Source organism: Mirounga angustirostris, unplaced genomic scaffold (assembly GCF_029215605.1).
Source record: "Mirounga angustirostris isolate CCGP_5_RB_7025 unplaced genomic scaffold, mMirAng1.0.hap1 SCAF_6, whole genome shotgun sequence".
In the NCBI taxonomy this organism is placed as follows: Eukaryota; Metazoa; Chordata; class Mammalia; order Carnivora; family Phocidae; genus Mirounga; species Mirounga angustirostris.
The window spans coordinates 67240591-67249620 of record NW_026991714.1 but is presented as its reverse complement, the minus strand read 5'-3'; positions in this window follow the sequence as shown (position 1 = coordinate 67249620).

Here is a 9030-nt window from a genome sequence, read left to right as displayed (position 1 = left end):
CCATTATTGGTTAGTTGGTTTCCTTCCTTTGAGGTTGAGAGCTTAAAGAAGTCCACTGAAGTTCCCCATTTTGCAATGTGGTCTTCAGGTATTTCTTAACCCCATGCTAGGCCAGCCTAACTTACTGGGTGCATTTAAGTGAATTTCAACTTTAAAAACACTGTCAGTTAAATTAAAATAGTAAACAGGTTTTTGCAGTGCGGCTTTGGTCTCAAGAGTTCTTCCTCTCAGTTACAAACCACAAAACACTCAGGTTTACTACTTAAATAAATAATAAATAGGAGCTAATGCATTGAGCTTTCTCAGACATTCACATCCAGTGTGAAAGTTTTCATCAGAGCCTTTCCTGGAAACAAGTTCTGACATCGAATTGTCTTCATTGTCATGGAATTTTCGTGGAGATCTGAGCCACAGAAATGCACATTGCACTCCAAAGTCAGAAAACCTGATTTTTGGCAAAGCCGTAGGCCCACATTGTCCTAATAATGTTTAAGGTAAGATAATATTACCCCTGCCTCATTTTTTTTGCAGCAGATGACCCAGAAATGAAAACTCTATTCCAGGCATAAGGGGCCCTAAGACAGTCATTATTCCTAATGGCTAAGCAGCGCTATGCTGTTCGTTCTCCTCTGTCCTGCCCAGGACCAGGATTTCACTGCACTTCCCTTGAGAGACGCATTTCCTGGATCATTTCTGTTTATGAAATAAAAGATATCTTTAAAAACACACACATTGCATTTTAAAAGTCAGGTTTATAAAAAGCCTCATAACAAAATGAAGTTAAAAGATTGTAAATCACTAGAATGAGCTAACATTCTACCTTATAAATTACCAAAAACGTTTTTCAAAACAACTGATTTTGACATCAGAGAAAGTAATTCTCGGAGCACCTGGGTGGCTCAGCCAGTGAAGTGTCTGCCTTCGACTCAGGTCATGATCCCGGGGTCCTGGGTTCGAGCCCCGCATTGGGCTCCCTGCTCGGTGGGAAGCTTGCTTCTCCCTCTGCCGCTCCCCCTGCTTGTATTCCCTCTCTCGCTGTGTCTCTCTCTGTCAAATAAATAAATAAAATCTTTAAAAAATAAAAGTAATTCTCTTACTGTTTATTTCTAGTTAGTAGACAGAAGTATGTTGGGAAAATCAGATTAATACCTATGTTAGTTTCTCAATAAAGGAAGGATTGGTATTTTCCTCTCATTTCTCTTGGGGAGTGGAGAATTTCCAGGGTTAGTTCTCAGAGAGATGCTTGTCAACCACAATTAGCCAGTTGTGGATTTTCAGAAACTGTAAAGTCAGAGTCACTTAAAGAGCCCTATCTTGGCACTGCGGTCAGTAATGAGGCAGTGGGGAAGCAAAGCCAGAGACCACACTGGGGCCAGGAAACCCTGCATGGGAAAGAGGAGCTTCGTGCAGGGTGATTCCCCATGGAAGGTCTTTGCTTCTGCTTTGCAGAGGGTCTGGGCTATGAGGACTGAAACAGTTCTTTCGGGAAGTAGGTCTAGGCACAATTTAACGTGGCATGAGGAAATCCAGCTGGACACCTTTGGTACTGTTTTTTTGGTTTTGTTTAAAGATTTTATTTATGGGCGCCTGGGTGGCTCAGTCGTTAAGCGGCTGCCTTCGGCTCAGGTCATGATCCTAGAGTCCTGGGATCGAGTCCCACGTCAGGCTCCCTGCTCAACGGGAAGCCTGCTTCTCCCTCTCCCACTCCCCCTGCTTGTGTTCCTGCTCTCGCTGTCTCTGTCTCTGTCAAATAAATAAATAAAATCTTAAAAAAAGAAAGATTTTATTTATTTATTTGAGAATGAGGAGCATGCACAAAAGGAGGGGGCACAGAGGGAGAGGGAGAAGCAGGCTCCATGCTGAGTAGGAAGCTGGACGCGGAACTCGATCCCAGGACCCTGAGATCATGACCTGAGCCAAAAGCAAACTTTTCACCGCCTGAGCCACCCAGGCGCCCCGGTCCTGTTTTATAAGGAACAAGGAGTTCTACACTGGAGGTGCAGAAAGCCTTTCATGACGTGGAAGTACCCCAGGAGCCATCTGATAGCACATTTCTACTGATGGTGTTTGATCTGAATCATTCCTATTCACAGAAACGGAGCTCGTGGTTACCGCGGTGGAGTAATCAGGTCCATCTCGATAACAATGACTTTTTCATCTTTATTTGAAACACTTACACTTATGTCTATTTGTAGCACTTACCTGCTTCTTTTTTCTTACTGTTTCACTATCAGAGGAAGACGTGGATCCAAGTACCCTGCTGTCCTCAGTTTCAATGGAAGAACTGAAGCAAAGGAATATCTTAAGCAATTCAGTATGATTACGTGATTTTTTTCCGCCCAAATATTCAAGCTACACACTATGAGAGCTGTTGGATACGTATGCAAGCCAGTTCTGTACAACGTGTGTTCTGGATAAAATAATTCAACAGACTACTGTGCCCCAAATAGGTTTTAGGCTGTACAGTCAATTAGAATGCTCTTGCTTCAAAATACAGTGAAGAAACGTAAAATGATTATGCACATTTTATTTTTGCATATTTAAATTTATGCAAATTACAATTCTGTTTAAACCACTGGCATCCATCTCAACTATTTTCTATCATCACCCTCAAACGTGTTTTACGCAGATCTGATTGCACCGGATACCATATGAAATGAAGATTACTGTGATCTAAAAGTGAGTCTTCGAAGACGGGCCCTGGGAAGGCAGACAGACAGACAGACAGGCAGGCAGACAGACAAGCGGTTCTTCAGAGCCCAGACTTAGGGCATCAGAACTAAGGGTCCTGGAGGAGGGGCGCCCTGGGGGGGTTCAGACACTTGACTGTGGCTCAGGTCACGGTCTCTCTGTCCCCCTCAGATGATAACTTTGCATTTCCCCCTCCCCCAGCCCGACAGCCACCATTCAACCTCTTGTCTCCAGTCCTCTGGCCACCCCAGGGGCCTCACGCCGGTGCAGGCACGATGGCCTCAGGTTTTATCCCTGGGGTAGCAGGGGTCAGAATTTGCTTCCTTTCAAAGACAGAGCCCCATCCCCTTGGATGTCCGTGGCACATTTGGCCGTAGACACCTGGGCAGCTTCCACGTCTCGGCGGCTGTGAACAACGCTGCAGAAGTCTGGCTGCGTCAGTTCCTCGGGGTATACATCCAGAAGGGGAACTGCGGGATCATATGGTCATTTTACGCTACGTTCGTTGTTTTAGGAACCGCCATTCACGTTGGCTGCGCCCATTTTTACACCCCCACCAACCAGGCATGAAGGTTCCAATTTCTCCACAGCCTCAGCAGCACTTGATCTTTTCTGGTTTCTGCTTTTTTTTTTTTTTTTAGTACCCATCCCAATGGGAGAAAGCTGGTCCTACCAACATCCTAATAAAATACGTTTGTGATTTATAAATATTTGTATTACATCATACATGCTTAGTCAACCACATGGGGCACCCGCAAATTCTGACTTAGGATGTGCCCATTAGCACATCGAGCATGATTGCTTGAAGACACTCAATGGTATTCATGCCGTGCATTTTTTTTAAGCACAACGCAAGATGGCTTCCAGCACAGCGCAGCTCAAAATCTTGCTACCGACTTGAGGCCAAGGCTAAGAGCGAGAAAAATGCTGGCAAGCATGTGAAGAACTCTTCCCATTTCCTGAGGAAAATAGGATTTGAGAAGAGCTGAAGTATAAAAGCTTAACAAAAGTAAATTACCACAGAAGCACAGTATTGGCTCGAGTCACTTCTCAGTGTAGGTAAGGCAGGGTGGAGGAGAGCAAGCCTCAGGGACTGTCCTTTTGCAAAACAAGAGAACACTTCTCCGAGGGGAGCCGGGTTAGCAAACGCCGGAGAAGCCACTATTAACCCATCCGAGTTTCCAAGGAGGAGAGACATGTGTCAGACCCTGTGGACTGCAGAGCGAATGTTTGGGACACATAAGCATACAGAGTCCAGTGTTACATCTTCCTTTGAAATACACACGGGGGAAGGGGGGCGCCCGGGTGGCTCAGCTCAGCTCATGATCTCGGGGTCCTGGGATTGAGCCCTGCGTTGGACTCTGTGTTCAGCTGGGAGTCAGCTTGGGATTCTCTCCCTCTACCCCTTCCCCTTGCGCGCGTGCTCTCTGTCTCTGTCTCTCTAAAATGAATAAATAAAATATTTAAAAACATATACACACACAGGGAAACGGTAGCCAAGAGAAAGGATGACTCTCTTTCAATTCCAAGAGCCCATGCCAGAAAGAGCTAGAGGCATACTGTCTGCAGACTTCGGAGTCGGGGAGACTTGCCCTGGGACCCCGGCCTCTCCCCCAACACTGGGGACCATAGGCAAGGTGCTTAGACTTTATTTTCAGACTGTTTCCTTATCGGTAAAATAAGAAAAATAATAGCCACAATTCCCAGGGCTGTTGCGAGGTTTAAATTTTAAAAAGAAGGAATCACAAAATACTTCTGATTCAGTGATTTATTAATTTATTGATTCAGCAAAAGTGCCTTGAACTGTCATGATGGAAGAAATTTGAAAACAAAATTTAAAAAAATTTTACAACAAATTCTAGGAATGCCTGGGATTTTTATGTTTATCAAACTATGGTATAAATTAGTGCGGGGAGGATGAAGTGCCTGGCTTTTTGAGGATAACTGCAGTAAGGCTTTCCTGTAAGGCCCCACGTGCTGCTGGACAGTCGGACCGCCTGGAAAAGCAAGTGGACCAGCATGCTGTTGTTGGGAGCACAGCCCCGCCCCCACCCCAGGCAGGGAGCCTGCCGTTCCTTTGCCATCCCAAAAAGAGTTTAGAGTAACTAGGGTGGAAAAAAACCGTCTCTCCCAGTGTTTGGAAGTAACTCAGAATCCAAAAATATTCCTCCTAAAAGTACTCGTAGTGCTTCGTGATTTCACAGGCGCTGAGTGATGGCAAAATGCCAGGGACCAGTTGGCAGAAAGTCCTACGATGGCTTGAGCGTGCTCTTTGCCCACCATACTTGCCCGCCACGCACGCCCCCCGAGACCTCCGCCACATCCTCTGCCTTTAAATACATTTTGCAGCAAAGGAGGCAACTCACAGCAGGGCCTTTGAGACTCCCCCCGCCCCGCCCCCCCAGGTCCATGCACTGAGGATCGACCTGAGGCCCCCGGGAAGAAAGCACTGGCCGCAGGGAGAGAGCGGAAGGCGCGGGGCATGGGGAGGGCGCAGGGCATGGCACCCGCCAGCTCTGCGGTAACGCTCAGGGCTCCCAAAGCTCACACCCATGCCCACGTGGGAGTGAACTTGCTTTGTCTGGCCATGAGCTCAGGAGCGTCTTATGATGAGTTTCACCTTCTGTCGGGGAGATTTGAGTCGTTTTTAAATGTTTATCGCTCCCAGTGCCCATGTGCCAAATGTTAGAAATTCTGAATACACTTTGTTAATATTTAACGACGTCCTGAGCTCCTCTCCTGGCTCAGCTGCTGCCAGCGGGCGGGGGCAGGGGGTAGTTCTGTTCACATGTCTTTCAAGGAGAGAGCGGTTTCAGGCGCCTGGGTGGCTCAGTAGGTGAACGGCCTTCTGTTCAGGTCATGATCCCAGGGTCCTGGGATCGAGTCCCGCATCCGGCTCCCTGCTCAGCAAGAGTTGGCTTCTCCCTTGGCCTCTCTTCTTGTGCTCTCTCTCTCTCTCAAATAAATAAAATCTTTAAAAAGAGAGAGAGAGCGGTTTCTAATCGGCAAGCAGGGATGGCGGAGCAGGGGATGCCTCACGAGCTCGCCGTGGACGGACGGACACGCAGGCAGGCTCACCCGTGCAGACAGAAGTCTGCTGCCCAGCTCAGGAGCCCTTCCAGAACCTCCTGATGGTGAGCCCCCAAAACCGAAAGCAATGGGGCCGGGAGCTCTTCCGCTGTTTGTCAGGCACCTGAAGGAGCTCAGAGAGAATAAAACAACATCTGAGCCCTTTGTTTTCTGTTTCAAGTTTTTAAACAGGAAGAAAGAACAGGAGGAAAAAAGGATCCTTTGGCAAGAGAATCCCGCAGCAGGGCCTGGGGCACCTCCTTTATTCCAAGACTCCCTGGAGGAGGGGTGGGCCCCCATCAGGACGCTCGGGGCCCCCCCAGAGCCCTAGGGGGGCTGTTGGGGTGCACCAGGCCCCGCAGGGCCGGCAGAAGGGCCCGTCTTGGCCAAGAGGCCTCCCATGGCCTCATTTTAGTGGCCCTTTGTGTCCCTGGCATGGGGCATGGGATAGGCCAACAAAGATCTGTTGGATGGATAAGAAACAAACACATGCAGGGACAAAAAAGGCTAACAACAAGTGAGAAGAGGAGATGAGGCAAATGGAGGCAAATGTGCCACCCTGGGAGGCTGGGCCTTGCTCGGAGGACACAGACGTCCTGGCTCAGGAGCGACGGGACCGCCAGCGTCCGCCCAAGTCGCTGCCCAGAGGCGCGGCCCCCCTGGCCTCTCCTGGGGAGGGATGACGGAGAGTGGGCCGAGGGCAGGGCAGCTCTGAGACATGCTGTGAGTGGAGGTGGGGTTGTGCATTCACAGAGATACACTGGAGGGGCAGAGCCCGGACCGTGGGAGCCGCCCCCCCGGCCCCCGCCTGCTGCCCACATGCAGGGGGGACACGGGGCCTTGGAGAGGTGCCCGGGACCAGGAGGCCAGCCAGGCACGACTCAAGCCCCGCCTAGGTCCCAAAGAGATGGGACAGGATTCAGAAACGCTTCCATGGATCCCTCAGATCCACAGCTCTGGGCCCGCGATAGGCCGGACGGGCTCCAGGAGGAGGCCCGCTGGTGCAGCCGGCGGGCGGGCGGGCAGGGCCGGGCCGCAGAGCTGGCCGCAGTGGGAGGGGGGGGCCCGGGGGGGAGGACTGGCTCTGACCTCACTTCCTGGGGTGTAAGGTCTTTGCAGGCCCTCCGCCTGAGCAGGAAGTGGGCAGGCCCCGCTGTTCTGCCTGGGGGTTCATGAAAGAAGGAACAGAGAAGTCATAACCTCTGCGGTTTGGTTTATGTTGCAACATGGAAACCAGGAAGCTTATCTTAGGGGAGGTTGAGGTGCCAACGTCGGGGGGCTGGGCCTCGGCTACTGGAGGCCGAGGGGGCGGCCAGCCTCTGTGCCCCGCAGGAAGCACCAGGTCCTGGCGGCTGGCGAAACCATAACACATGGACGTGTGCCCCAGATGTGATCATGTCATCAGAATGGGCCTGTCAGAACACAGTTTACAAGAATGGTATTGTTTTAAACACAAAAGGAGTTTGATTCGCTCTAAAACCAACAGCCCCTCCCTGAGCTTGACGTGAGTGAGAAGCAGCTTGACTGGGGTGACAGGAGGAGGGGACAGGCTGACGCCCTCGGGTGGGGTCACAGGGCATCTCAGTGGGTAAAGCCAATGAGCCAACGTGTCATTCTAAGTCTGTAGGTCTTGTGGGTCTTGAAACATCAGACAGATGGTCAGGAATCGCCACCTGGGTCAGCAAGCGCTCACTCACTGCCAGAAAGTTCCGCGGGCAGGGACCAGCGTTTCAGTGGGGCTGAAGGTATGGACGCTCAGTGACAGGAGCTTCCTGGCCTACCTCACCAGCTCCCAAGGCTTCGGGGACCACGGGGGGGCGAGGAAACCAGCGTCCCCGCGGCTCTGCACCACCTGCCACCTGGCGAGCGGGCCTGGGAGTGCTCCTGCCACACGGTGTCCGGAACGTCTGCTCTTCGCCCACCAACGCCGCTCCTCCCACGTGTCTCCTTGTTCCAAAAGATGGGACCCCGCTAACCAGGTTTCCAAGTGCACCCCCATGTGGACGCCGCTGCCGCCGTGTCCCCGGCCCCCAGGAATGCCGGCACAGGGGGGCGCCCCCAGGGTGAACACCAGAAGCACTTTGATCTTAACTAGCATTTGGGATTTAAAATAAATACCCAGTTCCTGGGGCCCGGCTGCCCAGGAGTGGGGCTCTCAGGGTCTGGGGCAGGTGGCCCCCGGGGGCCACACGTGGAGCTTAGCCGAGGCCCGGGTTGCCTCCACCCAGCTGCCTGGGTGTGTCCCGGAAGCCGGTGCCCTGGTTGGCAGCTTCTGAGATCAAGGACGCCTGTGGGGGGGTGGGGATGGGGCACTGGGGCTGAGCAGCAGGACGCCGTTTTCACACGGACCGGGGGGGCGGGAGTACGGCTGCAGAGACCCCCAGTCCCCAGCCCTCGGGGCGCGGCCGAGGGGACCTCCTGGGGGAGCTGGGGAGCGATTCCCAAGTCCGGCCCAGAGAGGAACAGGTGCTTCTGCCTCTGGGCCTTGCTGTCCCCCAGGGGTCCACGCCCGGGCTGCATGCACTTGCCTTGGAAGGGCATCCTGCCAAGCGGTTTCTGCAGCATTTAGAAAAAAAGGCCCCTTCCCAGGGGCAGGACTCATCCTGTAAATTAAAGGGTTCGTGTCAGAGACACTTTTAATAATGCAAAATGTTGTTGCCAGCAAGACAATATACAGTCGGCACCCTTGAGGGGACGGCATGGCGCCGTGAGCCTGCGGTAAGCCCACAGCCCACGGGACACCAGGGAAGGGGACCACGGGGTCTTGCGGATCGATGGTGGACAAAAGCTGCGTCGATTGAGCACCTGTGGTGTGCAGGCACTGGGGGACAGCCTGGCCATGGCCAAGCAGGAGAGACCGACAGGGCAACGGGCCACAGCGTGGGGGCATTCCAATGGGACCCAGCAGATTGGGGAGAGGCTGGGCCCTGCGAGCAGCCCCCCTGGCTACCTGAGCCTCCATGTGCAAAATAGAGAGAAAACAAAGCAAAACAAAACAGCCCCCAGGGGGGCAGGAGGCCTGGAGCAGGGGCAGCTCAGGCTGGATCTCGGCACCCATTCCCCTCCTGGAGCCCTGGTCCGCGTGTCCGCGATGCTCCGGGCGGGACTCGGGGCATCGGGGCAGACTCCTAGCACAGTGGCACCGGGAAGGGAGGCCCCGAGACTGGGCTGACCCCTCTGGAGCCCCTCCCCAAGGAAGAGATCCCACTGAGGGTGTCTTCGCTGATGGAAATACGATTACCATTGAGCCAAACCCTCGGGTTGCTTCGT